At 53.9% G+C, this 27,936-nt stretch overlaps 1 protein-coding gene across 4 annotated transcripts in view; it reads right to left on the reverse strand.

Moving 5' to 3' along the window:
- The window catches only part of LINGO1 (leucine rich repeat and Ig domain containing 1), a 214,038-nt gene that overhangs the window by 110,675 nt on the left and 75,427 nt on the right, over positions 1-27,936 (reverse strand). For 2 of the 4 annotated variants that reach the window (XR_009597239.1, XM_042235203.2), the window contains one exon: positions 17,470-17,513. The exons of the other annotated variants lie outside the window; for them this stretch is intronic. The gene's annotated coding sequence lies outside the window, so the exon portion shown is untranslated. Of the gene's footprint in view, positions 1-17,469; positions 17,514-27,936 lie in introns of those variants that run through there. 4 annotated transcript variants of the gene reach the window in all.

The following is a 27,936-nucleotide window of genomic DNA, read 5'->3' on the forward strand; positions in this document are numbered from 1 at the left end:
CTACCAGTCCCGTTGCCCAAGAGTCTCTCACCTCTCCTTTCCCCACGTCACCATGGGTGGGGCAGTCACAGGGGGAGTCGCAGACACTGCCCACCCCTGGTGTCAAATCTATCCTCGATGCTAAAATCAAATCCTGCTTGGTCCCTATGGTGAGATTTATTTATATTGGTGGAACCTGGAGGCTCAGAGAGGGTTGGACACTCCTTTTAGGTCACACAGCAAGTCAGGACAAAACTAGACTAGTGCCCAAGCCTAGAAAGCTCCCAATGAATGCATTTTCACACCATCCTGGGGTCCCCTCCACAATCTCTGATTCCAGACATCTCTATTTCTGCTTGCTTTGAACAGGACAGAAATAATCGAAGTGAAGAGAAGACAGAAGAGAAAGAGAGGAAACAGAGGCCAGAAGGAGACTCGGGAGAAGAGAGGAGAGGAGGGGAGCAGCAGGAAAGTCTGAGCAGTGAGCTGCAGGGGCCAGGCTCAGCTCCCCAGCCCTCTTTGCCCACCCGCCCCGCCGCCTGAAGCTGCCTGCTTCCGAGAGGAGCGCAGCGAGGCGGGGGTTAACTCTCTGCCATGGAGCAGAAAATGAGGTTCCAGTTATTAGTTGATTTATTGCTCTGTCCTCAATCTGCGCTCAGGTCCTGGAAGGAAATGTTCCACTCGAAAGCATTAAGCGTCTTCAAAGAGCAGAGGCATTAAAAATTGAAATCATAAAATAGACGCGTAAATACAGTGGAGGTGAGAGGGGGGCAGCCCCCTAGGCAGGCTGAGGTGGGGGTGGCAGGCCCAGGTCCCAGTAGGCCTGTGGGGCCACCACACTCAGGCAGGAGTCAACTGTGTTTACAGGGGCAAGGGGCTGTTCCTGCCCAGAAGGGGCACCCCCGCCGTGGCTCACGTGCCTGAGACCCCTCCATTAGCATACCACATCCTGGGTGGGGGTTAGGGAAATTGTCCTATCTTTGAAAACACATTCCCTCTCAGGAAGGGGAGAGCCCCGAGGCCTGTCAGATAATACTGGGAGAGAGACAGGAGAGGAGAGGCAGTACTGAGCTGACTTTTATCATAGCCAGTGTGTTGGCAAAGGCAGGGGCAGCCCTGGGAGGCTGGGGCAATTGCAGCTCCTCTGGCACCTGGCTGCCCTGTGGGAAGGAAGCCCCAGCAGACAGGCCCCCAGTCCCAGGCCCTCCTCCGTGTTGCTCAGACCCCACTGCACATCCAGGGCTTGGCTGGGCCATGTGGGGACCAGCCTACCCCCAGTCATGGCTGGGCCTCGGCAGGAATGGCCACGGAGGGTCCCTGCTCTGTCTTCAGCCCATCTGGGCAGCGGAGTCACCAGCCAGGTTATATAGCCCATGCTCTCTCCACAGAAGGGCAAGGGGGCCGGAAAGCCGCCAGCAGGATCTGAGCCCCACCTAGAAGGATAGCATCTCCAGTGTCCCCAGTGGGTCGGCTCCCGGCACGGTCCACAAACTCATGTACACACGCACCCCTGGGGCAGATTCTGCCACCGACAGCCTTTGTGATCCTGATCACAGAGGAATGGGAGGGGGCCCTTGATAGCAGAAATCTGAGTTCTGGGCTGGGGTCCTCCACGGACGTGCTGTGTGGCTCTGAGCCTGGCCTTGCTGTCTCTCAGCCTTGACTCCTCACCTCTGTTCTCCTGGTCCTATCTCACTCCCTTCCAGCTCAGCTTCCCTGGAGGTGAGAGACAGGTGTCACCCCCACCTCCACCTCTTCCTTCTCATCCTCTGTCCCTCCCTCACTTCATCTCTCATCCTTGTACATCAACAACCACCCCCATCTCATTAGGGACCCTCCCTGTGCCCCTTACCCTCCAGCTCACCCCACTTCCATACTCTCCCCACTCCCACCCACCAAGGCCAAGTGGGGGTCACCCCTCAGCTCACCCCTCAATTCTAGAACCACCCCTGGTCCAAGCACCTCTTTCCCCTATATATAATTTTTCTTAATTGGGAGCTCATCAATTATCCCTGTTTTCCAGAGGAAATAAACAGCAATTAGAGAAATAAGTGGTGTTTTTATTCTCCGGGATACTCAGCAGCACGGGGCCCCATCATCCCCACCCTAATGGCCAGCCCAGCCGCCTGCAAGGTCCACTCTCCCGCCTTCTCCCCACATCCATCCCCACATGTGTGTGAGCAAAGGGCCTGCCACCGGGCCACCCGGCAGCAGGTTGCCTCTTGGAATCTGTGTGAAGAACCATAAATCGCTGAGAAAGGGCCTCTTTCCCCGTGCAACAGAAGGTTAGAGTGTTTAAAGAGAGCAGTGGAACTGTTTTTATTAATCAGAACTGCTATAAAGAAAGCATTTTAATTAACATAATTATCCCGATTGAGAAAAGCAGTCCTTACTCCATAGATACTTTTCAGACTAAAGATGCAAGCTGTCACAATCAGTCATAATTAAGTAAAGCGAGCCTTTTTTTTTTTTTTCCCTCTCGCTCCCTTCCCCTCTTGGGCAACCGCTCCTCCCTAGGTTAGATCTCAAAGTAGAGACAAGGCAGGTGTCACGCCTTCCACGGGTTCATACTCTCACAGCCCAGCTGCCTCTGGAGTTGCATTTCAGAGAGGGTGCGCCCCTGGTCAGTGGGCCCTGCACCATGACCCCCCCCCCTCATGCCTGACCTCAGAAGGTTCTCCCCACTTCCTCGGGAAGGAAGGAGACAGACCCATCTCCAGAGGCATCCACCTCAACACCCTGCTGGATGACAAGTCCTAGAGCATTGTTCCTCCCTGACACTTGTGGGGACTTTCCTGGGCCAGCTGACCCAGAAGGAATAATGGAGGAGGACAGACAGCCAGTGGGCGCCCCAGACCATCACCCTGGTCCAAGCCACCACCAGCTGCTCCCACCTGGATGCTCAACCTTCACCTCCTACCTCTCTAATCTATTCTTGACTCAAATTCAGACCATTTCGCCACATAACAGCTAGAAATCTGTTCATACCACAAATCTAAGTGTATAACTCCTCATTCCAACTTAAACCCCTTCCTGGAGACTTCCCTGGTGGTCGGTGGCTAAGATTTCAAGCTCCCAATGCAGGGGGCCCGGGTTTGATTCCTGGTCAGGGAACTAGATCCTGCATGCCACAACAAAGAACTAAGATCTAAGACCCAGCGCAGCCAAATAAATAAACATAAATATTTTTTAAAAAGTCTTCATGGACCTCACAGAGGCCTGGCCCTGCCCGCTTCAGCCACACCTCCCACCACACCTCCCCAGTGTTCTCCACTGCACCCACACTGGGCGTTTCCTCATCCGTCTCAGTTCACATGCTATGCCCTCTGCTTGTTGCCCTCATCCCTCCAGCCAGCGCCGCCCACGCTCTCTGCCCTCCTGTTCATCCTGCAGTGCCTAGCTCACGTGTCACCCCCTCGGTGAAGCCCTCCTTGACCTCCAGACCTGATCCATCCCCTCTTAAACCCTCTCACAGCACTGCATCCCTGCCCCTTGCTAGTGTGTGCGTCGTGGCCTTACAACAGTGCTGTGATTCTTTATTTAGCTTTAGTTTCCTCTGTTCAACTATAAACTTCAGAAAGCAGCCAGACACTTTATTGTTTTGCTTTGTTTGACAGTATTCCTGTTTGTTCACTGCTGTGCCCATGACGGTGCTTGGCTTGTGGTAGGTACTTAAGAAATACTCATGGAAGGAAAGAAGGAAGAGAAGGAGAGGGAGGAGAAGAAAGTCCTGGCTCAGGGCACGCTCCGGTAGACTGTCACAGCGCCTGTCAGATGAGGGCATTTCAAGGAAGATGTAAGGACTGCTGAGGGCATTTTGAGGAGGTAAGGGGTCACCCCAACAAACTATGAAATGCCCTACCCCCCTCATCCCATCTCAGCATCGTTGCCGTGCTGTGCTGTGTGCTAGTCACTCAGTCGTGTCTAACTCTGTGCGACACCATGGACTGTAGCCCACCAGGCTCCTCTGTCCATGGGATTCTCCAGGTAAGAATACCGGAGTGGGTTGCCATGCCCTCCTCCAGGAGATCTTCCCAATTCAGGATCAAACCCAGGTCTCCCTCATTGCAGGTGGATTCCTTACCATCTAAGCCACCAGGGAAGCCCTTGAATACTGGAGTGGGTAGCCTGTCCCATTTCCAGGGGAATCGTCCTGACCCAGGAATTGAACTGGGGTCTCCTACATTGCAGGAGGATTCTTTACCAGTTGAGCTACCAGGGAAGCCCCTCAGCATCATTACTCTCCTTTTACAGAACTGGACACTAAGGCCTAGAGGGGCAGGATCAAGGTTATGGTGAACCAGTGCAAGAGGCTGGGCCTGTCTCGGGCTCTGAGAATGTCTGTGGGACAACAAGGGAGGAGAGAGATACAGGAGTACCGTCTATGGGTATAGTATTCCCCTCGGGCTTGAGGGATTGAGAACTGTTGGAGGATGTCTTAGGATGTGCGATCTTGGACTTCTCAGCCCATGTGAGCCTTAGCTTCTCCATCTGTGAAATGGGCAGTCTAGAACAGGTACCATCCTCTGCCTTCTACCCATGACCCCTACTCCCATTCAGCTGACATCTAACACCCCCAAAGCTTCAGACCCACCCTCCTCCTTCCCCTGAAGAGCCAGAGATACTGACAAACACACCTGCTCACCCAGGACGTGCCACCCTCCATGGCCAGCCAGGGAGGGTGATGCTGGGACCCTGCTGCTACCCAAACCAACACCTGCAGTGTGACACGTGCGTAGTTGACACCACAGGCATATTTCACCCAGACATGCTGCTGTTTCCTCCCTGAAAAGGTGCTTATTTTTTAGTACCTCTTAAATAGGAGACGCAAAGTGTATTGTCAGCACTTTTTAAATGGCTTGTTAATGCCCCTGTAAAGCTCAGCGCTGGCCAGAGGAAACAGCTCACTCCTGGCCCTAGTGTGGCCCGAACTCCCTTGCAGTCTGCGCTCTGAGTAGCACCCGTGCTGAGCCCTGCTCTGGCATTGCCAGGAACTAGACAATTCCCAACAAAAATATGCCCAGATCCCTACTAAGGCCACAAGATTCAGTAACCCTTTGGGAATGGCTGGGAGCAGACTTGGACCCTGACTGGTAGAAAAACAGTGGAATGAGCATGGGCTTTGTAGTCAGGTGTCCTGGGTTTAAGCTCCTTCTTGGTCACTTACCAGCTGTGTGACCTAAATCCAGTTACCAAATCTCTCTGAGCCCCAAGTTTCCTCACCTATAAAACGGCAACGCTAACTCCTGCCTCAGGGCTTTTTTGAGGAGCGAATCAGGTAATAAAAACCAAGTGCCGACTAACATTAGATTTTCAAGGTATAATGGCTTCCCTGGTGGCTCAGATGGTAAGGAATCTGCCTGCAATGCGGGAGACCCGGGCTTGATTCCTGGGTGGAGAAGAGCCGCTGGAGAAAGGAACAGCTACCCACTCCAGTGTTCTTGCCTGGAAAATCCCACAGACAGAGGAGCCTGGCAGGCTACAGTCCATGGGGTCGCAGAGTCAGACACGACTGAGTGACTAACACTGTCCCTTTCTTTCAATGGCATTATGGTTATGTTTTTTAAAGAGTCCTTACCTTTTAGAGATATACCCTGAAACATTTATGGATAAAATTATACGATGTCAAAATAACCTAGTGGTGGCGGGGAGTGGGTGGGTACGGAGGAAACCAGTCTGGTCCTGAGTCCACGCTCCCTGATGAGTATGTGGGGTTCAGTAGCCCCTCCACTTTCAGACAGGCTGACATTTTCACACGGAACCATCACATAGGCATCCAGCCAGCACGTGTTCATTAAATCCAGGGGTGTGCTCTCCCAGCCACTGAAGCCTTGGACCCCTTGCACAGCAAGGGCCAGCAAGACAACATAAAACACCAGGAAGGAGCATGGGGGGGGGGAGCTGAACCTTCACAGGGGCACCCCCAGAGGCTCCTGCCATCCACAGAAGGGGAGACAGACAGGTGAGGGGTCCCAATAATCCAGAGACGGGATACTCTGGGAGTCAGGCAGCCTCTGTTTAAGGGACCCAGGGACCACGGCTTTCCCTCTCTGAGCTCCAGGTTCCCATCATCATAAGGGGGTGGTAACACCCCACCCCACTTGACCTGTCTGACCTGCCCAGGGTAGCAGGGGCCCAGCCTGAGGCAGGTGCTTAATCACTCTTGGACTGGCCCCGCCTTCCTCAGCAAATTTAAATACAACCACCTTTAGCTACTGAAGCCTGGGGTGGGCAGGCCACCTTCCTACTGGGTACAGTGATGCAGACCTGATAAGAGCCATCTCGCTCTCAGGAAGCGCCCAGGGATAATGTCATTTTGTAAACTACACTGCACCCTGCAAAGCCTCAGGAAACAGGGCTGAGATGACTCTAGGACTAGGGGAAAAAGGGACTTGGTGCAGGAAAAAGGCAAGAGTAATACAGTAGTCATGTACCTATGTGAGAGCTGGATCATAAAGAAGGCTGAGTGCTACAGAATTGATGCTTTCAAACTGTGGTGCTGGAGAAGACTCTTGAGAGTTCCTTGGACTGCAAGAAGAGCAAACCAGTGAATCCTAAAGGAAATCAGCCCTGAATGTTCATTGGAAGGACTGATGCTGAAGCTGAAGCTCCAATACTTCTGCCACCTGATGTGAAGAGCTGACTCACTGAAAAAGACCCTGATGCTGGGAAAGATTGAAAGCAGGAAGAGAAGGGGGTGACAGAGGATGAGATGGTTGGATGGCATCACCCACTCCATGAACATGAGTTTGAGCAAACTGGGAGATTGTGAAGGAAGGGGAAACCTGGCACGCTGCAATCCATGGGGTGGCAAACAGTCCGACAGGACTTAGCGACTGAACAACACCAACAATAACAATAGCAGCAGCAACAACGATAGGGCCTGACTCACTGGCACCGGGTCACAGGCTTCACCTGCACCTCTCCGACCCGCCCCCCGCCCCGTACCATTCTCCCCACTGGAGCCAAGGAAATCGAGGTGCGGAAGATGTTACAGCAAGAGCGGGCCGAGCCAAGCCTGAACCTGCCACCCAAGCCCAAAGGCCAAGAGGGCGAGAAGACGCTGGGGACACGCGATCACCCCAACGGGCCATCAGTGAAAAGTGCCCAGGCCGGAAGCCTGTGGCCCCACTGAAGCCAGCCCTCTCCAGGCCTCCGTCTCTTCACCTGTGAAATGGGGCCAGGGAGACCCCAGCCCCACCTAGCGGGCACGAGGGGAAGGCGGCACGGGTTGGAGAGGAGGCCATATCTCGAAGGTTCCTGAGGGAGCCGAGGCGGCTGTGAGGTAAGTCGGGGCGCGGGGGCGGGAGGCGAGGGAACGAGACGGATCTCTCTCAGGCTCGGGCGCTGTGATATTTTCCCCGGGTTATATTTTTAGATGGACTACTTTCTGGCCCCTCCCCCTGCCTCAGTAGGAGGAAGAACACCGAAATAGCTGGGTGTGCGTGTCTGAGCAGCTATATATAGTGGGCACACACCCTCACCTAGGGCTTCTCCCACTCACTGCCCCCAGAGCCGGAGCCGGGCGGGGGCGGTGCCCTCCTCTTGCCCACGGACCACGGAGTCTGCTCGACTGCCCTGGCTCCCTCCAGGCACACCCCTCACCCCGGGACATGCCTGTGCACATGTGCACACAGCCAGACACACATCCCCAGTGGCTGCCGGCTCGGACCCGTCTCAGGGGGTCATTGGAGAAGGCCCAGAGCAACCGGCAAGCCCCCTCCCTGGGAGGGTGGGTTGGATGAGAAGAGTAAGCAGATGATTTCCAAAAACCTAAGTGTAATTCTCTCGGCCTGGGGTTTGCTGGTCTACACACCGCCATCAGGCTCCTTTCTTGGACTTGTCAAATCTTTAGACTCTGTCACTTAGCATCCTTAGCGGAAGATACATCTGAAGTCAAACACATTCCCCCAAACACGTCCATCTGAGTTCTCAAGTTTGGATGGGGAAACTGAGAGCTGAAGCTCAGCAGCCAGTCAGAGCCACTGGCAAGCTTCAAGCTCACCTGTCTGAACTCAGCTGCATCATCAGTGGAGTGGGGCTACGGCAGGCTGGCTCCCACCTCACGGGCTACTGTGAGGCGTGAATGGAGTGAGGCACATGAAGCCACCATTCTATAATGAGCAAGGGGCCATGAGCTCCCAAGGGCCAGGAAGAAACCCACAGTCTCCCTTGGCCAGAGGCCCAGTGGGCCGGGCTCCAGCCTCATGGCCAGGGACTGGTCCATTCCCACCCCACATCCTAGCCTGGCAGGTCTCCACCTAGCCCACAGCAGGTGCTTCCCAGATGCACGTGGACCTGGTTACCACCTACCTTAGGAGAGCCTGAGATGACATCCTGGCCTCCTCTCTGCCCTCCTACTGGTCACATAAGCCATGGTAGAGGGTCAGGGTAGGAGGATTCACCCTCAGGACCACCCCCCTCCAGATAGTGGGGCTCCTTCTCAGTGTCTGAGGCTGCTCTGGGTGTACCCAGTCCAGAGGCAGGCCTCACTGGACTTAACTGATTTCTTGTGCCAGGACCTAAGCAGGACAAAGAGCCCTGGATGGGGAATTCAGTGACTGGAGGCTGAGTCCTGGATCAGCCATGTGCACTTGGTGGTATCAGATTCCCCATCTACACAGGGCAGGGAGTGGACTCGTGGCCTTTGGGAACCTTGGGATCACAGTCCACTCTGAGCACAACTGACTTCCCACAGAGAGACTTACAGCCATCATCTTGCTGAACCCTCAAAATTCCCCTAAGGGAAGGAAACAATGGTCATTTTTCAGATAAAGAAACTGAGGCCCAGGGAGGGGAAAAGGCCTGGCTGGGTCACACAGAAAGCTGGTGGCTCCATGGGCAGCCTTATCAGAAGCAGAGCCTGCACCACCAAGCCTGGGGAAGCCAGGACACCTGGGATGCCTGTGCTAAACCACTGGCTAGCAAAATTCCCGACCATGTGCCAACGAGGGTGTGTGAGCCGGCTCCAGCACGGATGGCACTGCTACAATGTGTGTGAAAGCGCCCTGTCCCCTTCTTATACCCATCTTCTAGTCATTGTGCCCAGGTTCAGAACTTCATTCTTCTATCTCTAAGATTCCGTTTGGTTTGGTGGGTTTTTAGCCCAGAGCTTCCAAGGTGAGAATTGTCTTTTGCTGGCAAATGTGGGATTGTGTGCCTTCACTAAGTCATCAGAAGGTTGGGGCAGAATGAGGCCAAGGCCCTAAATACCCCGCCGGGGACCTTCTTCCCACAAACCAATATCTGCCATGGACTCCTTGTGTCTCTGATCCTGTCCATTTCTCCTGAGTACACTGCGCCCATATCTGTCCCATCACAGAGCCCCAGAATTCACCCAGAGGCCCCAGCAGCCCTGGAGATGGGTGGGAAAGAAGCCTGCATCCCTGCAGGGACGCACACCACCCCAGTGGGGCCATGGGTACCTGCCCTGCCTAACTGGGCCTGGGTACCGCAGAACCCAAAGAGGTGACGAGGAGGGACTCACGGCCAGGGCAACAGCCACCCCCCAGGTAGAAAGGACGTGGGTCTGATGGACCTGGATATATAGATATTGCATAGGAAAGAGTTAGCTTGCAGTTGCTTCATCCTGCATTAAGTTTCTGGATGGAAAGTGAAGGTGTTAGTTGCTCAGTCATATCCAACACTTTGTAACCCCACAGACCATAGCCCACCAGGCTCCTCTGTCCATGGGATTCTCCAGGCAAGAATATTGTAGTGGGTAGCCATTCCCTTCTCCAGGGGATCTTCATGACCCAAGGACTGAACCCAGGACTCCTGCGTTTCAGGCAGTTCTTTACCACCTGAGCCACCTGGATATCCACATGCAAAAAAAAAAAAAAAAAAAAGGAGTTGGACCCTTAAAGTACACCATATACAAAAATTAACTCAAAGTGGATTAAAAATCTAAATGTAAGCCCTGAAACTATGAAACTCTAAGAGGAAAACATAAGGGGAAAGCTGTATGACATTGGACCTGGCAATGACTTCTTGAATATAACACCAAATGCACAGGCAACAGAAGTGAAAATAGACATATGAGGCTACTTCAAACTTTAAAACTTCTGCATGTCAAAGGAAACAAAGTGAAAGGGCAACCTATTGAATGGGAGAGAACACTTGCATATTACATATCTGGTAAGGGGTTAAGATCTAGACTAAAGAATTCCCAGAACTCAACATCAAAAACCAAATAATCCAATCAAAAAGTGAGCGAAGGACTTGAATAGACATTGCTCCAAAGAAGATACACAAATGGGGAAATGAGGAGGCCCCTCAGACTGAGCCTCTTCAGAGATGACCCCCGGGGTCAAGGCCATTTCTCCTCCCTCAAGCTAGGCCCACTTCCCCTCTACCCCTGGCTGCCCCTCTCCATCCCAGTCCAGCCAGGCCTGGTGGTGATAGATTCTACCACAGTGCAAGCATTTCAGGCAGCTGCCTTCTCCCGCCCCCAGCAGTGTGATTAATGCTCAACCTGCCAAGAGCCCATTCATCACAGCCACGCCACAGCCCCACAAGCCCAGGGCAGGTGGGCTGCACTGGGGCCTGCCTGAGTCCTGACCCTCAGAGTTCCCAGCTTCTCGCCAGAGACCAAAGCCTCACTGAGGGCCAGGGCCTGAGTGATGGGCATATCTGGAGCTGGGCTTTCAAAAGCCCTCACCACCTCACTCCTGCCCCTCCCTTTCAGCCTCCAGGGAGGGACGTCCAGCGGTGGCTCTAGGGGCTCAGACGGAGCTAATAGGAACCTATCTTGTCTACTCCCTCCCAGCTATGTGGCCTTGCAGGCCTCATCTTCTCTGAGGCCCTGTTTCTTCATGGGTAATATGAGTGTCACGTTACTCCCTCACCAGCCCACCGGCTGGGTCAAATGCTTGGAATATAATGGAAGTGTAATAAACAGTGGGCCCCACCCCTTTCTCTTGAATCCAGAGCGCCTGAGTTCAAATCCCCATTTGGCCACTTATGAGTTGTGTTACACTGGGCAAGTTACTTAACCTTTCTGTTTTCATTTCTTCTGTGAAACGGCCTCATGGGTTGTGGTGAGGATTAAATAAATAAAGATTTGTAAAATGCCTAGAACAGCGCCAGGCACACAGCAGGCACTTAGAAAGCATCACTCTGTAATTGGTATGCTGTTGGTGTCCTGTTTCACAGGCTGCTTTGCGGGGTTGGACATGGCTGAGTATAAGCAAGATTCTGCAAACTGGAGATCCCATCCTCTGTGACTGCTGAACATCCCTTCCCTTTAACCTTCCTTCCCTGCCCCACTTTATGGAGACGTCCATCCCTCAGGAGCCCAGAAAGCACTGGGAAGGTGGCAGGGGAGACTCTGTCCTGCCTCTGAGCACCTCAGGAGCCACTGATGAGGTGGGCATAGGGCAGCCCCAAGAGGCTGAGCAGGCTCAGGGCTGAGAGCCAGGAATCCAGGCATAGGGAACTGTGGCTGGTACTCAGGCAAGGAAGAGACACTGGAAGTTCTTGAGGCAGGCAGGCACAGGTGGCCTCAGACCCATTGTGTCCACGATCTAATGTGCCCAGAACCTTTTCTTCCTGTTGCATCCTATTTTTCCTGCCCTGGATTATGTCTCTTAGTATGCTTGGAAGTCTTCTCAAATATTTGATAGAATAAAGTGGGTATAAATATATAATAGGTAACACGTAAATTGGAAAAAAAAAAAAAAAACCTTTCTCCCATCACACCCGCAGGTCCTCTTTGGGTCGTGGGAAACTCAGGGGCTGAAGTCTGGAGAAGGGGAGTTTGGGGATGGGGACTGGGGGTGGAAGTTGTGGCAGTCTCCAGCCCTGCCCCTCTTTGCTCTGGTCTCTAGTTGCACACAGGAGCTGGGAGGGTCCTGTTCTCATCCTAGAACATTCCACAGCCCTGCTAATAACCACATTGATATCTGTGACTGGAATTTGTTGAGCGCCTACTATGTGAAAAGCCTCACTCTTGGTGGGCTCATGAGCACTCCAGCTGATCCTCCAACAGCTCTGCAAGTTGGGTTATACTATCATTCTCCCTTCTCCAGGTGAGAAGACTGAGGCGCAGAGGGCTCAAGTAACATGTCAACAGTCACACAGCTGTAAGTACCAGAGCTGGGATGCACAGCAGGCTTTCTGATGCCACAGCCCAGGTTGTTAACAACTACCTGTACTGAAAAGGCCATGTCACTGCAGCACTATTTACAATAGCCAGAACACAGAAGCAGCCTAAATGCCCATCAGCAGAGGAATGGATAAAGATGTGCCGTGTATATACAGCTGAATACTACTCAGCCAAAAAAAAAAAAAAGAGAAACTATGTCATTTGCAGAGATGTGGATGGGCCTTGAGTCTGTCATACATAGTGAATTAAGTCAGAAAAAGAAAAACAAACATTCTACATTAACACATATAGGTAGACTCTAGAAAAATGGTCTAGATGATCTTATTTGCAAAGCAGAGGTAGAGTCACAGACACAGAGAACGAATGTGTGGACACCAAGGGGGAAGGGCTGGTGGGATGAATGGGGAGATTGGGATCGACAGAGAGACACGATGTGCAAAATAGATGAGTAATGAGAGCCTACTGTATAGCGCGGGGAGCTCTACTCAGTGCTCTGTGACCTAAACGGAAAGGAAATCCAAAACCAAGGGGATACATGCATTGTTGTTCAGCCGCTCAGTGGTGTCTGACTCTTTGTGACCCCATGGATGGTATACCTATAGATCGCACACACATACCTTATAACCCCATGGATACCTGTATATATATGGCTGATTCGCTTTGTCGTACAGAAGTGTAAAGCAACTATACTCCAAAAAATATTTTAAAAATAAAATGGTATAAATAAATAATAAAAAGGATATATGAATTCCCTGGTGGCCTAGTGGTTATGATTCAGTGTTCTCACTGCCATGGCCCAGGTTCAATCCCTGGTTGGGGAACTGAAATCCCACAAACCATGCAGTGGGGCAAAAAAAATAAATAAAAAGCTGAAAAAAGACATGAGACTGGGTGCGGTGCTGGGGGCTCAACAAGACGTCCCTGAGACCAAGAGTCCAGCCCCGGCCCCCCACCCACCCGTGCAGGGGCCGACCCTGCCTCCCTGACTTTCTGTGTCTGCACTGAACCAGGCTTTCTCCTCCCCTCCAGCTGTGTTAACAGGCATGAGCCTGGGGAGGGCGGCTAGGTTAGGATGCATTCACTCCACAAGTAGCAGGGCAGGAGGTGAGCAAGCACTGTGAGGTAGCAAGCCGGGGGATAAAGGCCTGACTTTTCACCAGAGTGGCCTGAGCCCCTTCTGAGCCTCAGCTTCCACATCTATAAGAACAGTCAGAACCTGCTGGCAGGCTAGTTGAGGTGGTGCGTATCAGAGGCCTCCCTGGGGCCTGGCCCACAGGGCTGGGCAGGATCCTGACTCCCTAAGCTTTACAGGCTCTCCCAGGACTGCCCACGAGCAAAACCAGAGGTGGGCCCCACCAGGTCAGAACCTTACCCCACAACTGCCTAGTCACTACACCTTCTCTGCCTCAATTTCTTCAGCAGTAAAATGCGTACAATAGAATTATCACTAACCCAAGCCTGGAATACAACATCTCAGTCAGTAATTATTTTTATTATCCTGGGGTACCTCTAGTCCACACTAGAAATCCCCTCTTCCTGGTTGAGGGATTGGACAGAGTCATGTGTAGAACAGGGTTAGGTGCCAGGCACCAGGCTCCAGTGTGAAAGCTGCCCCCCCCCGGATGCCAATTCCACAGGAGGTGGCAGAGGGCCACCCAGCTGCCCCAGTCTCCCAGAAGCGTCCAGCCGAACAGGGAGGACATGGACACATAGTCACACATGCACACCCAGGACCACACATGACCACTGCCCAGAACAGCCAGAGCCTGGCACGGCAACCCCACCGGGTCCTGGTGCCCTGCAGGCCCCCCAGGACATAGGCCACAGTGGGGTTCAATCCACCTCTGCCTCTTCTGTGACTTGGGTCAACTCACTCTCTCTATATGGGCCTCCGTTTTGCATATGGAAACAGAGCTAGCGATAGCCCTCTCCTCTATGAGGGCTGAACGAGGTTACGTGTATGAAAACTGTGCCAGATGCCCGGCAGGTGGCATGTGCCAGTTCTTTCTCTTCCCCTCTTTCCTCCCTGCCTCCCACCTCCACCGGCCCTGCCTTTCAGGCCATCCCCAGCATTACAGCTGCTGCCTCCCTGCACCCCGTTTAAAGCAGCCTCTCTATCTCCTCGCAACTCGATGTCACTCCTCTGTGCCCACCTCCACTCTAGCGGCTGAAAGCACCAATCACCAAAGCAGGGACAAGCTCCCTTAAACCCAGCAGTGCCCCTGGCAGCCTTCAGTAATTGATACCCAGAGGAGGACAGCAGAGCTGCCTTCCCACCACCACAACCGCAGGGGCCGGAGTACAGAGACTCAAATACCACTGGCTTCAGCCGCAGCTGACTCAGCTGCCCACCCACCCGTAAGAGTAACCAGCCATCAATCCTGGCAATCCCAGTAGCTCCATGGACGGGGCCCTTGCCACGTGCCAGGCCATGTTTAAAAGCTTCTCACGCACCATCTTATCCAACATCCCCACGAGGAAGTGGCTGTTGCGCCTGTGGTACAGATGAGGAAACTGAAGAACAGAGAAACTAGGAAACTTGCTCAAAGTCACACAGCTCACAAATAGTGACACTATGAACCCAGATGATCTGGCTTCGAACGTGGGCTCTTAACTCTATACTTTTCTGCTAAGTTTATCCCCAAGCACTATAAAAATGCCCACGACTGAAGGCCTGGTGGGGAGAGGGGAGAGGGCCATGGGGTCTCCCTTCTGTGCTGAACTAACAGAGGTGAAAACGAAGGAAACAGAGACACTCAGACTTCTGAAAGCTGAAAATTACATCCCCAGGAATAGGATGTCAATTAGGGCACAGGCCTGACACCCAGCCCCATCAGTCCCCTGTTTTAGAAATGAGGGCAGTCACAGCTTGGGTCCACATCTCAGACCCACACCAAAAGTCAAGCCGGTGAATAATGGCAGGTGTGATGGAGAGGGGGTGGGTGTATGGCAAGCCTACCTGTCCAGGCCAGAGCCTTTCCCTAGGCCTCCTGGGCTCTGCTGGGTGGACCCAGGCCCCTTCTGGAGCAGCCCTCACCTTTCTGGTCCCCTCAGATGCCCACGTGTGGCTTCACGTGGGGCAGAGCACTGACTGAGGCTGGCCACCACCCGTGCCCAGCCTTGAGTACAGATGGAGCCCGTGCCCGGGTGTGACCCGCGGCTCCCCCTTCTGCCCCTGGACAGATGCTGCTGTAACTGTGGCTCCCAGATTTGCATAATGCCTCCCTGCCAGGCTCCCCATGCCCCGCCCCCCCATGTGGGCACTGTTCCAGCACAGGTTTCTTCTCTTCCAAAGATTCCTCAGGCCATGCCACAGGTCATAAATAGTCAACCGGCATCAGATGCCAGTTCCAGGTGTGCCGATGACATCCCTTCAGACTTCTGCGGTCAGCCCCACGGGTCTGAACCTGCCCCTTCCTGATTCTACCCCTAAGCAGCATCCCTGTAGCTGAAGTCCATGTCTGAAACAAGTGCCTGGCTTGCTCTCACTCAACCAAGTGGGGCTGGAGCCCACTCGGCCACCCAGGGGATGGCGAACTGCAGAGAGCAGCTAAGGGCAGGGACTTGTGGGGTAGCTTCTAAGAGGGGTACACTCTAAGCAGAGGGGCTTAGTGTGCAGACACAGAGGAGAGGAAAGAGGGGTGTGCCACAGAGAGGGAGCCCAAGAGACCAGTCAAGTGGCTTCATTGTGCAGCCCTGCTGATTGTGGCCCCCTGTTCCAGACGGGAGTTCAGCTCCCACACCGCATGTCATGGCTTCTCTGGAGGGCAGACCCCAGCTCCTGGGGACCTGGCCAGGAGGCATGGTGGCCTAGAGTGTGGCCTCCATTCCTCTCCCCTTGGGAGGCCCCAAACTGGGAGGCAATGTGTGCAGTAGCTAGGGGTGATGTGCAGACTGTAGAACTTGGAGAGAGAACCTGAGCCAGATCCTAGCTTGGCCAACAGGGCCCTGTCCCCACCTCCCCGCCTTGGCATTTCCACCTCTAGGAAGGGAACAAACTGCTCCTGCTCACAAGTTGTTGTTAAGATTAATGAGCTAATTAAAGTGTGAAAAATGTTTCTTGTAGACTTGAAAGAGGTGGCCAATCATGGCAAATTAATAACAATTAACACCCCTCCTCCAGGCAGTCTCCCTGGACTGGGTTCATTGGGCAGAGTTTTTCCTCGCAAGAACGGCAGGAAGTCTGCGCTGGCCTTTGCAGGGGTGTCCGAGTTCTCCTCTGTTCCCCAGAGTCCTGCAGACTCTTCCCAATAACCAGACCCACCCCTTGCCTGACCCTAGGCTCTGTGCTCACAGAACTCAGTCCTAGAGGCAAGAATAACTGATGTGCCTTTTAACACATCCTGAGCATCAGCTGTGTTCTAGGCTCTGTAGCCAGCCTTCTCTATACAACACAATGCCCTGAAGGATGCACTGTGGGGGGCCCCTTACACAGATGGGGAAATGCGGAAGAGTCACAGAGACAAGGGGGGAAGCCAGGATTCCAAATGGTTATCCCAGTGAACCCCCACCCTGTGCGTGCAGCAAGGCTAGACTGTCAGATGAGGGTAGAGGACCAGGGAACCCTACCCTCAGGTCCCCCACTGCTCCCCACTGGCTGCTGCTATTGCTGTGAAAGGTCTGTGGGGGATGGTGCCACCTCCCCCCCTTCACACTCCTCCGCTCCCTCCCTTGCATGGAGGCGAGACTGACTCAGCAGACACCCTGGGGCCCCTGACGCCAAATTAGAGCCAGAGGCCTCCTAGAAATCATCCACTCAGCAAAGCCTCCTTGGAGCTGAAGTCCGAGGAGACACAAGAAACTGGGGGGAGGGGAGGGAAAGCGTCTGCTCTGCCCAGACTGTCCATGCAGCCCCTCATCAAACAGCATTCTCCAGGCCCCAGAACGCTGTCCTCCAAATGCTTATTCATTGCAGAGCACAGCCAGGCCCCCAAAGCCTGAGCTCGACCACCCAGAGCACCCACAGCCTAACTCATGCCCTGGCTTGTCCCCCACAGGCAGGCCCACAGCCCTGCCCCCTGCTCAGTGAGGGACCTCCAGGGTCCCCGAGCCCCACTCCTGACTGGTTCCTAGGCCAGCAGCTCCCAAACCCCAGCAGCTGCTCCCCAGCATCAGTAAGCCTCACCCCATCCGACCTAGGAACCACTCTCCTCTCTTCTTCCCTGAAAGCTGATCCCAAACCCCTTCTGCATTCTGCAACTCAGAAGCACCCCCAGGATCATGGCTGGAGGAGGACAGGGGCTCCGGGAGACGGAAGACGAGAAAGAAAGAAAAGACAGCAGAGAGGGCCAAGCAGAGGGAGACAACTCCCCTGGAACCTGCTCCGCACACATTTCACCCTCTGGTCTTCCCCTCATCCACCACCCCAGACATCCACTGCTTACCTCTAGGGGGTGGAAGCAGGCGCAGGGACTCTTCAGAGGGACACCTGCAGAGAGGCAGCAGAGAAGGGGTGAGAGCACAGTCAGATGGAGACCTGCAGACTCTTCACCCACAGGACCGTCTGGAGATCCAGCCCACCAAGCCTCTGCCCACAGCCCAGGACAGAGGGAGCGGGAGACTGGGCAGCCCAGGGGTGCCAGACTCACTGCACAGAGTTAAGAATGCCCTTTTCTGTAAGTCAAGTACCCTGCTGCAGCCGGCTGCGGAGGGGCCTCCAGAGAGACAGAGTTATCCCGGAGGGTTCCTGCTGCAGGCCCGAGCTCCACGTGGGCCCTGAGGGACGCACACGGAAGCAGAGAGCAGCTGTCCCCTCCTACCTGTACCTGTGGGTTCTCTGGCCCCTGGACACATAGGATTGAGCCTCAGATTCTCCCTCCTGGGGTCAGATATGGTGGCCAGAGGGAGCACCCAAGCCCTTTCTTTCACCTCGAAGTGGGACCTTGACCTGGTCATCTCATCTTTGTCACCAGTTTACCCCACAACCCTGAGCAGTCCCACTCCCCTCACTGGGCCTTGTCTTCCCCATTAATACCAGTCGGTGAATCAGAGGTGCCTGGAGGGCCTGTCAAAACACGATGTGCTGGGCCCCCACCCCCAGAGTTTCTGATTTCAGCAGGTCCAGGACGGGGCCTGAGAATCAGCATTTCCAAGGAGCTCCCAGGTGATGCTGATGCTGCCATTGGGGGATCACACTGAGAACTGCTCGTCTAGTTGTGTCTGGCCTGCAAAGTGCATAGTCCACACCTTCAAGGAGTTCACAGGCTAACCGAGACCACACGTATGTGCACACACCACTGACTCAAGGAGTGTGGAAATGTGGCTTATAGGTCTACTAGGTTTGGGCTATGGGCCAGTGGAGTCATGTAAGGCTTCCTGGAGGAGAGAAAGGCCTAATTTACCTTTCGTTACATATTGTAGTCTTATTCCTATACAAGTAATAGGAATTACTTGTTTTATTGCACTTTATAGTTATTGTTTTTACAAATGAAAGGTTTGTGCCAACCCTGCATTGAGTAAGTCTATCAGCACCATTTTTCCAACAGCATTTGCTTGCTTCATGCCTCTGTGTCACTTTTTGGTAATTCTTGCAATAGTTGAAACCCTCCACTAGCAAAAAGATTATGACTCACTGAAGGCTCAGATGATGGTTAAAATTTTTTTAGCAATGAACTATTTTTTAATTAAGGTATGTACCTGTATTTTTTCAGCCATAATGCTATTACTTAATAGACTGTAATATAGTGTAAACATAACTTTTATGTACCCTGGGAGACCAAAAACTTCATGTGACTCGCTTTATTGCAATATTCATTGTATTGTGGGGGTCTAGAACCAAACCCACAATATCTCTGGGGTGCGCCTGCACATGAAAGCTTTCCCTTGTTCAAGAGCTTCAGATACCGACGCTGCTGCTGCTGTTTAGTCGCTCAGTCGTGTCCGACTCTGTATGACCCCATGGACTGTAGCCCACCAGGCTCCTCTGTCCATGGGATTTCCCAGGCAAGAATACTGCAGTGGGTTACTGTTTCCTTCTCCAGGGGATCTTCCCTACCCAGGGATTGAACCCACATCTCGTGCATTGCAGGAGGATTCTTTACAGCTGAGCCACCAAGGAAACCCTTCAAATACAGATACCTATAGGGTAAACATATTCTCACTCACAACCACATCTCCAGAGGTCCTGACTGCCCATCTGGTATGAAACTTTCACTAAGCATTTGCACAGACATACTGAGAGGTGCACAAGTGTCTATATGTAGAACAAACCCAAAGTTACACACCAGGAAAGTCTCTGTGCTGGTGTATAATCAGGTTCTTCACTTAATAGATTTTGGAGAACTTTCCCCATCTATATATAAAGATGATAATGATCACTGCTTGTATTCACTGAGCACCTACTATGGGCCAGATACTGGGTTGAGCACCATATGTATTAACCCATTTAATTATCGTAACACTCCCCTCCCCAAGATGGCTGCTGCTGCTGCTGCTGCTGCTGCTGCTGCTGCTGCTGCTGCTGCTAAGTCGCTTCAGTTGTGTCCAACTCTGTGCGACCCCACAGACGGCAGCCCACCAGGCTCCCCCGTCCCTGGGATTCTCCAGGCAAGGACACTGGAGTGGGTTGCCATTTCCTTCTCCAACGCATGAAAGTGAAAAGTGAAAGTGAAGTCGCTCAGTCATGACGACTCTTAGCAACCCCATGGTCTGCAGCCCACCAGGCTCCTCTGTCCATGGGATTCTCCAGGCAAGAGTACTGGAGTGGGATGCCATTGCCTTCTCCGAGATGGGTGCTACTGTTAGCCTAATTTGTAGGGGAGAAAACCAAACTGCAGAGTAACCTGCCCAAGAACATCCAGCCTAGGGAGTGGCTGAGCACATGAACACCAGTGTCTGTGCTCCAAATGGAGCCCCTCCCGTCCCATGCTCAGTGCTACATGGAGGAACTCCACTCAAGGACAAACTCTCACCTACTTAATCAGACCTCCCAGGATGAGTGCTTATGGGGTTCCAATCTTTTATTTCCATTGCTAGGAAAAAGCCTGCCTCTTTATACACATGCATTCCTAAAAAATAGGTCAAAAGGTGTACACACCTTACTTTTTTCTTACAGGGGGAGTATTTCTTAGTTCCCCAATCAGGGATCAAATCCACGCTCCCTGCAGTGGAAGTGTGGAGTCCTAACCCCCGGACCACAGGGGTGAGATCTCAGGGTATACACATTTTAAATTTGGATACACCGCCAAATTGTCCTCCAAAAATGTCTGTGCCAACGCCAGGCTGACTATTTCCCCAGGTGAATGCCTACTGAAGAACAATTCCTATTTATTGAGTACGTACTAGTTGCCAGATCCAGTAACATCTGGGTTGTCATTTCTATTTTGCAGATGTGAAATGGAGGCTCCGAGAGGTTAACTTTCTTGCCCAAGCTCACACATCTGATAAAGAACATATCGATTTTCTTTGATATTACGGAGGAAGAGAGAGAAGGAGGGAAAAAGGGAGGGCGAGAGGGAGAGAGGTTCCTCAACCCACATGACCCACATGCCCTTCCATCTTCCTGCTCCCATTTACAGCAAAGGTCCCATTTAGAGCAGTCCCTACTCAGCGCCTCAGCCTCCACTCCCTCACTTCCAGCTCTCCCTCACTCCCTCTCCAGTTGTGCTTCCACTCCGTCACTCCACAAAACTGCTCTTCTCAAGGTCCCCAGAAACCTCTGTTTTGCCAAACCCAGCAGTCACCCTGATGCGGCTAACTGATTCCTCCGACAGGAAACACTTTATCTCTGAGCTCCCAGGGTTCAGCCTCTCCTGGTTGTGCTCCCAGGCTTTCCTCCCTTCTCACCCAAACTGCCTCCAAACATCCAAGGCCCCAGGGCTGGCAGGGCTCTCTGCTCTCTCCTGTCTACATTCCCTGCTCTCACCTGGTCTCTGTAGCTTTAAATCCAGCCACGCCCCCAGTCTCTCTCCAGCCCCAGCTCTCTCCTGAGCACCAGCTGCGTGTATCCACAGGCCTATTTGTCATCTCCACTTGCTCATCTAAGAGACCTGTCCAAAACAGAACTCTTAATTTTTATCCCCAAAATTACATCTCCCTCAAGCCTTGACTCCTCTCTGCCTCACCCCACACCCAAGGCATCAACACTCCAGGTCAGTACCACCCCAGAAATACTTCCCAAACCTTCCTGCTTCCCCTGTTCCTCTGCTCTTGCCCTCATCAGCCCTTGCCTGGATAACTGCAGCACCCTCCTGCCTCTCCGGGTTCCCTGATCCCACCCTGGTCCCAAACTATCACAGCAGCCACATAACGGTACAGACAGAATCCTTCGCTCTCCAGCCATATGCAAGGGGTTTCCGTGGCAGACAGAATCAAGTCCAGACTGTTCAAAGTCTGCCCACCACAGCTCAGAATTCACCTTGAACCATAATCTGGCCCCCTCCCACACCAGCCAGTTTCAGGGACCCTGTCATCGCTGCTCCTTCTGCCCAGAATGCTATTTGCTCAGGCCTTCTTATCATCCTGTTCAAATGGGACCTCCTTTATCTTCCCTGATCACCCCCAGCCACCCCAACCTCTCCCATCGTTCATGGACTTTATCCCTGCTGCTGCTGTTTAGTCGCTTCAGTCATGTCTGACTCTTTGCAACCCCATGACTGCAGCCCGCCAGGCTCCTCTGTCCATAGGATTCTCCAGGCAAGAATACTGCAGTGGGTTGCCATGCCCTCCTCCAGGGGATCTTCCCAACCCAGGGATCAAACACAGGTTTCCTGCATTGCAGGCAGATTCTTTACTGCTGAGCCTCCAGGGAAGCCCCAGACTTTATCCCTATCTGACATTATCTCGTTGATTTACTCTTTGTTGTTCATGCAGCTCCTCATCGTAAGATGAACCCAGTAAGGCAGGGAGGGACCGTATGCATCTTACTCACCTCTACATCCACCTCTTATCATGTGCGGTACTCGACACAGAGCACTCAGTAGATACCTGATGAATGAATGAATGAATGAGTAGGCAGAGGCAGCTCTATCTGATTCCAAAGCCTGTGCTTCTGTTTCCTACACAACCTGCTCCCATATGAAGCAGGAAGGAGCCAGAAGGCAGACCCGGCAGGGCAGGACCCTCTGAGCAAAGGCAGGGAGGTGGGCGCAAAGCTGAGACAAAGCCAGCTGGAGTGGCGGATGCACGCTGGAGAGCAGCAGGGCCTGGGGCCTCCCTGGCATGCCAAGCCCAGCAGCCCCTGCCCCAGGGGGGAACTGAGTTCCTCACACCTGCCAACCTGTCCCATTCAGGAGGGAGCCTTGGGGGGCGGCCGGCAACTGAGCTCGACTGGCGGGGGGCCAGGATGGCTGCCAACAGCTGGCGCTGCTGCCAGGCAGCCAAGTAATCGTGTTAGCCAGCGGAAATTGGTCCAGGGAGTTTTTTTCCTTCGCCTCCCGTTTTCTTTCTCTTCTCTTCCCCCTCGGAGCTGCAAGACTCAGAAGATTGATCTTTGCCTGAAACGGAGGAGATAACTCGATATAATGAACTCCACTGTCCTTCTTGCTGTTTGGAGCTTTTAAAAAATTTAAAAGGGCTGGGGACAAAAAAGCTCATCCTCAGGGTTCTCTGGGGCTGCTCATCCCCCCCTGGAAGCCCCCGCCTCTGTTCATGCCCCTCTCCCAATTCTCCATCTGCCTACTTCCCCCTTCTTTTTCCCTTGGGATGCCTTGATGGAACAAAGGTTAAAAATATCCCCTTTCTCTCGCAGGTTTTAAAAATAATTTCGTTGAGGTCAGGACTGGATCGGCCAATGGCCCTGCCTCCCACAGCCCCACACCCATGGCCGTCCCCACTCCCTAGAGTCACCAGCCAGCCTGGGGGTGACAAGTTGGCTCAGACCCCCTCTTCGCAAAGCATTTCCAAAGGGAGCCGCGAGGCCTAGCCCGCCCACTGAGGCGCTGCCAGAGACGACTTTTGTTCCGGCAAAGGGCTCTTAAAGAGCCGCCTAAAGACGTACAAAAGAAGCCCAGCTCCAACTGGGACCCAGGTTTTGCCCCTCACTGGAGGTCCATGCCTCCCCATCCCAAGTCAACCCCACCCTCCTGCCTGAGACTCTTGGCTCTGTGCTGCGACATATGTCCACACAATCAATCAAGATTTATTGAGCACCTACTCTGTGCCGAGCATTGGACTGGCAGCTGGGGACCCAAGGGACAACCAGTCCCTTCTGATTCCTGCCCTCAGTGGCCCGAAAGCCTTGTGAGCAATCAGTGGTCACACTGGTTGGGGCGGGGCAGGGCGGGGGCACTCTGAGAGCATAGACAGAGGTCAGGGGAGGCTTGCCTGAGATAGCATCCTTAGAGCAGAAATCTAAGGACAAGTAGAAGAGCAGAGGGTGTGGGTGGAGGGTTCCAGGCATTATCAGGAGGGTCTGCTCTCAGACCCAATGTTGGTGGTGGGGGCGCTTCTTCCCTGGGCTCTCTACCTGCAAAGGGAGGCCAGATCCCATAATTCCCTACCTGACAGTCAAGTCCCTTTCTAGCCAGGACTCTGACCCCAAGACTCCCCTCATCTCCAGCTCCTCCTTCAAAGTGAAAGTGAAAGTGAAGTCGCTCAGTCGTGTCCAACTCTTTGCGACCATGGACTGTAGCCCACCAGGCTCCTCTGTCCATGGGATTTTCCAGGCAACAGTCCTGGAGTGGACTGCCATTTCCTTCTCCAGGGGATCTTCCCAACCCAGGGATCAAACCCAGGTCTCCCGCATTGTAGACAGATGCTTTACCTTCTGAGCCACCAGGGAAGTCCAAATATTTATTTGAGCCACTGTTTGGGAGGCAGCGGGTGAGGGGGAGTGGCGGAAAGAATACTGGAGTGGGTTGCCGTTCCCTTCTCCAGGAGATCTCCCCGACCCAGGGATTGAACCCGGGTCTCCCACATTGTAGGCAGACGCCTTACCGTCTGAACCACCAGGGAAGTCCTCAAATGTTGCCTCATCAGCCCCTGGGCAGGGGCTCCTACCCCAGGGCCTCCCCACCCTGCCTGCGGGATTCTGCAGACCCCCTGCTCACATGAGTCATGCTGAGCAGTCTCTGTGCAGCCAGAGCCCCACACATGGCCAGCAGTGTGTGGCAAGTAGAAGGGAGCAACTGGGACACCATCAGAAGATTCCGGCTCAGATCAGTGATGGCTGAAGGCATCAGAGAGAGCTTCCTGAAGAGGTGGATCAGGGCTCTGAATAAAGAAGAATGTGGACAATAGAAGCTGGGGCATGGGGGATGGCAGGGATCCAGGGCAGCAGAGACAGAGTAGCTCAGGAAAGGCCCGAGGAGGCGGGCACCCCAAAGCCTAGGCTGATCACTAAGCTGTAGGCCTTAAGAAGTCACAATGGAAAGGGGGAAACTGAGGCTCAGAGAGCTTCTACGAAGCAACAGAGGCAGGTGGGATGCCGTCCAAAGGTCCTTAAGCAGTCATGGTCCACCGGCACCCATTTCCAGTACTGTGCGTGCTAAGTCGCTTCAGTCATGTCCGACTCTTTGAGACTCTATGGGCCGTATACCAGCAGGCTCCTCCTGGAGCCTGGAATACTGGAGTGGGTTGCCATTTCCTTCTTCAGGGGATCTTCTTGACCCAGGGATTGAACCCATGTCTCTTAAGTCTCCTGCATTGGCAGGCGGGTTCCTTACCACTAGTGCCACCTGAGATGCCTCAACCCCTATTAGAAGAGCTCACAGGCCAGTAGGCAGGCAGGTACCACCCCATGTGGCCCGTGGATGGGGGATGGAAGCCTGGAGAGTCCAAACCTGAGCTGGGGAGGGAAGAGGCAGCCAAAGTGGTTCTCTAAGGAGATGTTTGCTGGGCCAGGAAAGGCGCTTCAGGCAGCAGGTCGCCCCAGGTGAGGGAAGAACCTCCAGCAGGTCTGTTTCTTTGCCCCCACCTAGCGTTTCTGGCTTGGTCAGGCTCCTGGAAACACAGTCAACCCACTCCATCCTGAACCTTGGAAAAAACCATCCCCTTACCCTCCTACCATATTGCCCTGAGAGGCTGTTCTGAAAAACCCCTGGCCAGTCTCAGGCTTTCTGTCCTTCACGTTGGGGCCCTGAGGTCCCAGCCTGCCGGGCCCAGGGACACAGTAGAGGTGAAGAGCTCTTATCCAGGAAGGCCCCTGAAACTGCCTGCTCTTCCCGCATCTCCCAGGCAGCCCTGGAAACCAAGCCTGGCCACCCAAGAGGGGCAGGCCACAGCTCCCACAGATGGTAGTGTGGCCAGCCTCTCTCCCCAGGGCCCACCCCTGCCAGGAAGAAACAGAACGGCCCAGCCTGACCTTGTGGTTCTACAGGCAAGTGGCTTCCTGCCTCAACTTCTCCAGCGCAGCCCCCTGGGGCTGCGGGCTCTGCGGGCACCAGGGCCGGCTGCAGGTACAGGAAGCTCAATGTAACCAGCCTGGCCTGCTGCTAGGGCCTGAAGCCTGGTCCCCACACATACCAGGGAAGCCTTGCCCAGAACGTCCAAACACAAGGCTTCCTAAGACCTCAGCTGAACCCAGAGAGGAGCAGGGCTGGGAGGAATCAGGGTTGAGACAGAGGGGGAGTCTGGTGGGAGAAGGGGCAGAGAGAGGCTCGGGCCATACTCAGTGGGCAGAGCCTGAATGCCAGGTGGATGGAAATATTGGGCATCACCGTCTGTGCCCAGTAGCTCATGGGCTGATCCAAGCAGAGGAGTGGGGCTCAGCCAGTTACTGGCAGATGTGAGGCCAAAACAGAGGGGCCGCTCCAAGGATGCTGATTGACCTGTCTGAGCCTCCCAGGCCCAGCTCTGGTCAGGCCAGAAAACCTGCCGTTGGGCATGTGTGGAGCTGAACACTTTTTCCTAAGCCTCTGAGGGGTGAGAAGGCCCAGGCTGGTCCCCCATCATGGTCTCCCAGCCAGTCCGGCCAAAGTCGTCCCTGCCCATCACTGCACCTTCTGCCCGGGGCCTCTGGGGAACAGAGTCACAGCAAACAGGGGCTTGAGGAGGCACCACAGGGCAGGGGGGCCAGGGCCTGACACAGCAGCTCACCTTCCCTCCCAGCAGCCCTCCGAGGCGGGTGTGGGCATCCGCATTTCAGAGAGGAGAACAAGGTTGAATCAAGGACACAGCATCTTGCTCCCAGTCCAACAATGAGAGACAACCAGGTGATGCACAGAATCATAACTTTTATCCAGCCCATCAGAGAGCTGAGGTCACGAGGCAAGCAGGGGAACCAAACTGCAGGGGTTGGCAGGTCTCTCCAAGGAGCGTGAGACACACACACACATGGTCTCACCCAGGGCAGAGAGGGGAGGAAAGGGCGCTGCCAGTCCAGCAGGTGAGCAGAAGACAGCTACAGGTGGACGAAGTCTCAGGGGCTGAGTGTGGGTCAGTATATGACCAAGCAGATCCCACGGTCCCAGGCACAACAGGGGTTGGCCTTCCCCACCAACCTGTTTTCACGTGCTCCTACAACACCCGTGCAAAGGGGGGGCGCACAGTGGGAGATGGAAGAAAGACCCGTCAGTGCACAAACAGGACACCTAGGCCACCTCTCCTTGGTGACCTGGCTGTCCCTGGAACTTCCCCAACCTCCCTACCAGCCTCCCCAGCCAGGAGGGTCTCGTTGGGGGATTTGGGCAACCCCTAATCCTCTCTGGCTTCCTTCTCTCATCAGTTGCACCCACGACCATCACCTTCACCAGGGCCCACAGGGTAGGGAGAGAGGGCTAGTGGGGAGCCCAGGAACGGGGCAGCAGACAGACAGCACCTTTCACATCTTCCCTGTGAAAGGGGGCACATGACCCCAATACCCCAAGGTGGAGTTGAGGGGCTCAAAGGGCACAGATGACTGGGGGTGGGGGCAGAGCTGAGGCTTCCTGGGTCAGGCCTGTGCCCTGTGCCCTGCCTAAGGAGCCCCAGCCTAAACTGGGTTGGCAGGGTCTTCTCCAATCCTTCTTCTGCAGACAGGCTTCTCTGGGCACGGGGTGAGATGTGATTCTCTTTTCTCTCTCCCTTCAGATAGCCAAATTACAGTTCGATGTAAAAGCAGAGGCAAAGGCATCGACTTCAGGAGCTACTCTCTTTGTAAAGAGTAAGCGGGGAGGACAGAGGGAGGCAGGAGGGAGACTGAAGATTTGGGGTGATTGCAGGTGGGGGGCAGAGTAGAAGGGAAAAAAACCCAGGCTGCTGCTGGGGGAGGGAAGCAGCAAGGCAGGGGGCCAGCTGGAGGGGGTGCTCCTGTGAGCCTGGGGGTGGGGGTCATTCCCTCCCAACCAAGCAGGAAAGGTGGGCTCTGAGGAGCTCAGGCAGTGAGCACTGTAGGCTCCGGGAGCAGGTGGGGGCCCTCCCTACTTTCATTTATGCAGCCAGACAATCAACAAGTATTTCTTGAGCACCTGTTATGCGCCAGGCCCTGAGAGTCCTCAGTAAGTAAGACAGACAAGGTCCTTGAAAGGGAAGTGAATGTGCTATAGACTGGCTGGTCCAACACCTCCAGGCAGACTTCAACACTGGTTGCACACCAGACACGTCTGTGAGACACCGGGGAAGCCCAGAGCAGAGGTGAGAGCAGAGGTTTGGAATTAAACAGGCCTTGGTATGAATCCTGGACCTTCATCATGAGCCATGTCCACAGGCAAGTCCCCCACTCTCTCTGAGCCTCAGTAACAAAAACAACAGCAGCTAACTTTTATTTAACAGCTACAACGCACTCAGGTTCGTTCTATGACCTTACATGCACGCGTGCGTGTGTGCGCGCTCAGGCCTTTCAGTCGTGTCTGACTCTTTGTGACACGATGGACCGGCAGCCCACCAGGCTCCTCGGTCCTTGGGGATTCTCCAGGCAAGAATACTGGTGTGGGTTGCCATGCCCTCCTCGAGGGGATCTTCCTAGGGACTGAACCTGCATCTCTTATGTCTTGTGC

This window comes from Ovis aries, chromosome 18 (genome assembly GCF_016772045.2).
Source record: "Ovis aries strain OAR_USU_Benz2616 breed Rambouillet chromosome 18, ARS-UI_Ramb_v3.0, whole genome shotgun sequence".
Lineage (NCBI taxonomy): Eukaryota > Metazoa > Chordata > Mammalia > Artiodactyla > Bovidae > Ovis > Ovis aries.